We start from the raw sequence: 7,012 nt of genomic DNA, 5'->3' as shown, positions 1-7,012 counted from the left end.
GGATCATGGACAGCACTGACAATGAGAAAACTTCTCTAGGTCTACCCAAACCAAAAAAAATTATGGCTTTATACCATGCATGTCAACCCAGGGCTACATAGCCAAACCCAACTTGATGAAGCCGTGGTCACATGATGACCTGCGTTATCGGTCTGTAAATCCATTTCTCCCAAGACGACGTCTCCGCTTTTATATAGTTTTAAAGCTTTATCCGCAAACTTGTCTGAAACAAGAACTGTCTGTGTTACCAATGACAACGCCTTTAGTTGGACAGGCGTAATAGATAAAGCGCACGCTGATTGGCTGCTCTAGGCAGCTCAGACAGTGCATTTTTCCGTTTTCCAGCATTAGTTCTGCGAGCCTGTCTCAGGGAAAGGAGAAGTGAGTCATCTTCGTTGGACTTGTGTCATCTTTATTTGGTATGTGACATGCTAAAAGTAATGATGATCGCTGGGCACACACTGCGCTTCTATGGAGGGGGCAGGCTGTGGGGAACACGGCAGTGACGTTGGCGATGACGCGTTGTAGAAAGTGTGCGTGGTCTTCGTTTTCTAGCAGAGTGGAAAGTTGTCCTCCTGCCCTAAGCTCCAGAGATCGGCGCATGCGCGGTGAGGCGCCTATTGCAGTTTGCGGTGGCAGGAGCGGAAGGTAAGTGACGGGCACACTGCTGCTGTATCGGGGATGGCGGGCACCGGGGATAGCGGGCACCGGTATATATGTCTACCTGAACACGGGGGTATACACATGGTGTAGACATAGATAATACAGTGCTCATTGCTACATACGTAAGTGGATACTCGGGTATGTACACGTTACATACATAACAAATAACAGCTATGTATGGAACCAGACACTGGGGTATATACATGTACACCGCTGAGTATATGGCTGGACACTGGGGGTATACACATGTACACCGCTGAGTATAGGACTGGACACTGTGGTATATACATGTACACCACTGAGTATAGGACTGTACACTGTGGTATATACATGTACACTGCTGAGTATAGGACTGGACACTGGTATATACATGTACACTGCTGAGTATAGGACTGGACACTGTGGTATATACATGTACACTGCTGAGTAGGACTGGACACTGGTATATACATGTACACCGCTGAGTATAGGACTGGACACTGTGGTATATACATGTACCCCGCTGAGTATAGGACTGGACACTGGTATATACATGTACACTGCTGAGTATAGGACTGGACACTGGTATATACATGTACACTGCTGAGTATAGGACTGGACACTGTGGTATATACATGTACACCGCTGAGTATAGGACTGGACACTGTGGTATATACATGTACACTGCTGAGTATAGGACTGGACACTGTGGTATATACATGTACACCGCTGAGTATAGGACTGGACACTGGGGTATATACATGTACACCGCTGAGTATAGGACTGGACACTGTGGTATATACATGTACACCGCTGAGTATAGGACTGGACACTGTGGTATATGGCTGGACACTGGGGTATATACATACATAACCAATAATAGACATGTACACTTTTTGTTATGTTTACATACATACTTTAACAGGAGCATACCCAGATATGTATATGACTGCACACACGGGTATTTGTACATTTGACATGTAGCCAATTGCAGAAGTGTTCACAGCTGAATATGTGACTGTACACATGGGTATATGTACATATATGTCAAATAAATGGCCTATAACCAAAGTGTACACAGCAAAGTATATGATCAGACACCGGGGTGGATACACTTTACATACATTGCCTGGAGCAGAAATGTACACAGCTATGTAATGTATATGACTGGTTACTGGGTTAGGGTTACATACACAGCCAATAACAGATGTGCACACGATGTGACTGCACACACGGGTATATGTACAGTTTACATATAGAACGTGTACAGAAATACACACATTTGAATATGTTACTGGTCTCTCTGTGTACTCCAGTTCTGAGCTACATATTTAGAGATGTACAATTCTATATATGCATATACCCCGGTGTCCATGAATATATACATCTGTGCTGTGTATATACAATGCATATACCCCTGTGTCCATGAATATATACATTGCATATACCCCGGTGTCCATGAATATATCCGGCTGTGCTGTGTATATACAATGCATATACCCCGGTGTCCATGAATATATACATCTGTGCTGTGTATATACAATGCATATACCCCGGTGTCCATGAATATATACATCTGTGCTGTGTATATACAATGCATATACCCCGGTGTCCATGAATATATACATCTGTGCTGTGTATATACATTGCATATACCCCGGTGTCCATGAATATATACATTGCATATACCCCGTGTCCATGAATGTATTCGGCTGAGCTCTGTATATACAATGCATACACCCGGTGTCCGGCTACATTTTCAGTTGTGTGTTCTTATAGTATTGTCTGTGTACATACAATTACCCCAGTGTTGTCCATGAATATATCCGGCTGTGCTGTGTATATACAATGCATATACCCCGGTGTCCATGAATATATACATCTGTGCTGTGTATATACAATGCATATACCCCGGTGTCCATGAATATATACATCTGTGCTGTGTATATACATTGCATATACCCCGGTGTCCATGAATATATACATTGCATATACCCCGTGTCCATGAATGTATTCGGCTGAGCTCTGTATATACAATGCATACACCCGGTGTCCGGCTACATTTTCAGTTGTGTGTTCTTATAGTATTGTCTGTGTACATACAATTACCCCAGTGTACCCCAATTACCCCATATACTTACCCCAGTGATCAGTTGCATATTCAGCAGTATACACTTAATTGATTGGCTATGACGGTAACCTGTATATGTCCCAGTATCTAGTCACATGGTCAGCCGTATACACATCTGTTACTGGCTTGCTATGTAGAATGTGTACCACGGGGTCCTGTGCCATATTTAGCTGTGTACATGTCTCAATATTTACCCCAGTGTCCCGTCCCAGATTCAGCTGCACACATGCCTGGTACTGGGCTGTCTAGTTACATATTCAGCAGTGTACATGTCTGTTTTTGGCAGTATAACAGCTGGATATGTATATGGACACTGTGGTATACCCATGTTGTTACTTACACAGCCAACTACAGGCGTGTACTGTGCTGAATATGTGGCTATACTTTGTAGTATATACATGTTACATGCATAGCTGATAAGAGAAATGTACACACATGACCATCATGTACCTGACTATGTAACATAACCAGTTACCGGAGTAAACACTGGTATTTGTAGCCTTGCCAATTACACAAGTGTACACACCTATGTATGTCACTGAGTATACATCTGACATGACCTGAAAATACTATCTGTCTGGCTTCTTGCTGCGATGCAAACAGTCTGCACCTTCACCTGTTCAAAACAAGTGTCTGGCTCCTCCCCCTTTCCTCTAAGGGCTCATTCAGACAGGCGTACACGTGTGTATGGCGTACACGCCCATAAAAAGACCCGACCCCAGAAGAGACAGGTGCTGCGTGTAATTGCGCACGGTAGTTTGTTCCTCCCTGTGGGAGGACGCGGCTGCACACATTTACACGCGGGCGCATGCACACCCGGACCTGTACATCCCTCCACATCCACTGTCTACATCCAAGTGTGCACACCCGGGCCTGTACATCCCTCCACATCCACTGTCTACATCCAAGTGTGCACACCCGGACCGTCCCAGGTGTGCAGGTGAAGGTGTGTAACTGCCAATAGGGAGGAACAGGTCGCTGTACGCAATTCCACGCAGCGCCTGCCCCTCCCGGGATCGGGTCTTTTTATGCGTGTGCACGCCGTCTGAATGAGCGCAAACAACATTTTACCTAGGCGAGAACTTCAGAGAAATGGGCCGATGCCTAATGGGATGGCCACGTGTGCGCAGTTGTGTACCAGGTATTCAGGACTCGCACATGTGCACAGACGTCGTGGGTTTCCGGAAGGTTCCAGATACCAGAAAAGTCTGTACGCAGGTCTTGAATAGCTGGAAGCCTGTGCGTGCAGAAGAGATGAAACAATGGCGGTGCGGGGGAGGGGCAGCGGGATGACAATGAGGTGGACTTTCTCTTTATTTGTAAGAAAACTGTTCTCGGAACATTCGATTTTCTGATGCGATTCTGCTGGTACGCGGCCAGATATACAGCACTGGAAAATAACTAGAGATGCATCGGTAGTGGAATCCTGTATATTTCCTGAATCTTTAGCATCTGTGGGTCTGAAATATCTGTTGGCCAGTACAGCTATGTAGGAGCAACAAAACCGTAAACTCTCAGTTATCTGGTATTCAGCTAACCAGAACTCTCATCTAACCAGAGTAAAAAAATATCCCCTGCGTACTCGCTGATCTGCGGCATGTATTATCCTGGAAACCATCGCGTGTATATTTGTCTTCATTTGCTTTTGGTTACTGCATTTCAGTATTCATATGAAGGCAATACAGACTCCATGTTATGGTATAATATGGGGTATGGCATTAGTTAGACCTATTTCTAAGAGTAACTCTCAAGCAACCAGAAACTACACAGGGATTGGTGGGTTCCGGATAACAGGGAGTATACTGTACATAGATGTAGAAATAGTACAGGGGAGGGGCTAATGTACAATGCAAGTGTCACAAAAGGTCGGGTGCAGTTCTAGAATAAGCTTCCATTTACAAGGTATTGTACGCTACACGTCACACATTTGCTGGGTATCGGGATGAACACAAATGTACACAGCAAAGTGTAAAAGGGTACGCCTGCATTGCATCTGTGAGGAAGGTCTGCACAGAAATCTATGCACACATCCTCCCAGAACGACACAGAACTGAACATGGGACCAGTCACGCGTGCTCCGAGCTCTAGCTGTCATAGGTCACACACATGGAGTGCTATGTATGGATGTGGACACAGAGGAGCAAACAGATGTAAAGGGGGGTGATTTACTAACCTAAGCACACGCACGCACCAGGTGTGTGTGATTTTCACACAGCAAAACGTATTTATCAACCAAAAAGTCTCTAAAAGCATATTTCCACTAATGCCATATATGGAAAAATCATGCACATGATGCATATATAATGCTGCTTCACAGTTTAGACAAAAAAGGTTAGCTCATGCATTTACATTCCTGCATTCATCAACGCAAGCAACATAACATAGAGCTAATTTACACAACATCACCTTGCAATTCAGGGCAGGGCTTTGCACAACACACCTGCTGGGTGTGTACACACTACAAAGGTGTTTAGATTCCACCCATAGATCATGCTGGGAGGGAACACACTACAGAGGTGTATACATGTTTGTGGTGTGTTTATAAGGTTAGTAAATCCACCCGAATGTGTATATCCTATCGGTCACTTGACTTACCTGATCCCTCCGCTCCCCGCAGCCTCTTCTATCCTGCGCTCTGTTGGTCTGAGGACCGCTGATGTCATTCCAGCTGTACCCGCCCCCTCCCCTGTCCGTTCCGCCAATCAGCGAATTCAGCCCCTCCCCTGTCACGGCAGAGAGCTGTGACAGGATCGAGAGTGAGCGAACGCCGGTATGTGTTCGCTCACCTCCCGATCTACTGAGCCGACCTGTGACAGTCTCATTGTCACAGGTCGGTTAGAACTATGAGGTGAGTGAGAAGCACCTTCTTTCCTGTAGTTTTCATCTGTCCCTCCAGAACTGGTTCCGGTCTCGGATCCAGCGCTGACTCCCCTGTCCTCCTCATGTCCCACGGTGTCTGTGTGGGTGCACGCTGCTCCATAGATAGATATATGCAAAAACATGCCAGGGATTAATAACCCTTTAACCTCCCTGGCGGTCTGATTATTTCCTTTTTTTTTTTTTTTTTATTCCTGCCAGTCCGCACCCTTGCGACGCAAACGCTCGCAAGGGACGGAACCCGGAAGACAGATGCCGGCATCGGCCGGAGGACACAGCGCGGCTCGAGGGGCAAGGTAAGAGACGCTGCGCTTTAATCCCGAGTGTGGCCCGGGGTTACCGCTTATGGTACTGAAATGAACCCCGAGCCACCCTCCGGGAATACCGCCAGGGAGGGTAAAGTGACGCTACACTCAGGAGTTACATCTTCCAAAATTCATTCAAGAACCTTCACAAAAATCTATCTTATTTGTGTATCACTGGGCTGTACATCCTCCAATCCTCTCTGAATTGCTGCCGACTTCACAATGTTGGGCGCCAGTATATTCATAGTTACACGCTATTCATCTAAGGTGGAGCCTCAGGGAATAGGTGGCGTTAGCATCAATGTTCTAATAGTAATAGGAGTCAGGCGAGTCCGGAACAGAGTTCCCTTCATACCGCTATCGTGCTTGGTGATCTGTGATCGGAGGTCTTCCCGTAGCACAACATGTCTTCTATACAGCCGGGCTCTGGTCTAAGTATAGATAGAGATGCATAATGCCAGTGCGGTTGTCGAATACTGCCTTCTGCAACGTACACTCTGCAGGAAAACACAAGTGTGTGTGTGTATATGTAATGTGTGTGTATATATACATCTAGATTGTATATTGCTAAGAGCGTAGGGCAATATATCAATATAAAGCATACAGAAAAGTAGCAGAATGTAATCTAGACGTACAGTATGTACACAGTGCATGGTATCTGTATATGAATAGGAAGGCGACCATGATTGGAACACTTGTCTGTGTTGTTCTGAGGCCGCACGTTTATAAGTCTTTAATCCAGTTTCGGTCATTCCTTTGTTGTAGGATATAACGTCGGAGTCCTATAAGGATGACACAAAAATAATTACTATTACAGTAAACTCCCCATTATCTGGCATTCAAACATCCGCCACTCTCATAATAATCAATTATTATTTTTTGCCGGTGGCTTGATGCGCACTAAAAAGTTGTTGCCGCGTGTTGCACACTAAAGATTTCCTTAGCAGTTGAATGTATTTAGTTGCGAAGGAAATTCTTTGTTTACATCTTGCTGCTGGTCCAGTGGCTAGATTTCAAATTGCTATAGCCAATAGCAGTCTGGCAATTGCTTCCAGCT

At 45.3% G+C, this 7,012-nt stretch overlaps 1 protein-coding gene across 1 annotated transcript in view; it reads left to right on the top strand.

The window, feature by feature from the left end:
- Nucleotides 1-612: 612 nt before the first annotated feature.
- Nucleotides 613-7,012, top strand: part of NT5C2 (5'-nucleotidase, cytosolic II) — a 91,570-nt gene continuing 85,170 nt past the window's right edge. Inside the window, exon 1 of the mRNA XM_018553427.1 lies at nt 613-648. The gene's annotated coding sequence lies outside the window, so the exon portion shown is untranslated. The remainder of the gene's footprint in view (nt 649-7,012) is intronic.

The sequence above is a fragment of the Nanorana parkeri genome, unplaced genomic scaffold (assembly GCF_000935625.1).
Source record: "Nanorana parkeri isolate BGI_ZX_2015 unplaced genomic scaffold, ASM93562v1 scaffold119, whole genome shotgun sequence".
Classification (NCBI taxonomy): domain Eukaryota; kingdom Metazoa; phylum Chordata; class Amphibia; order Anura; family Dicroglossidae; genus Nanorana; species Nanorana parkeri.
The sequence above is the reverse complement of the archived record's forward strand: the minus strand, read 5'-3'. Positions and strand labels throughout refer to the sequence as shown.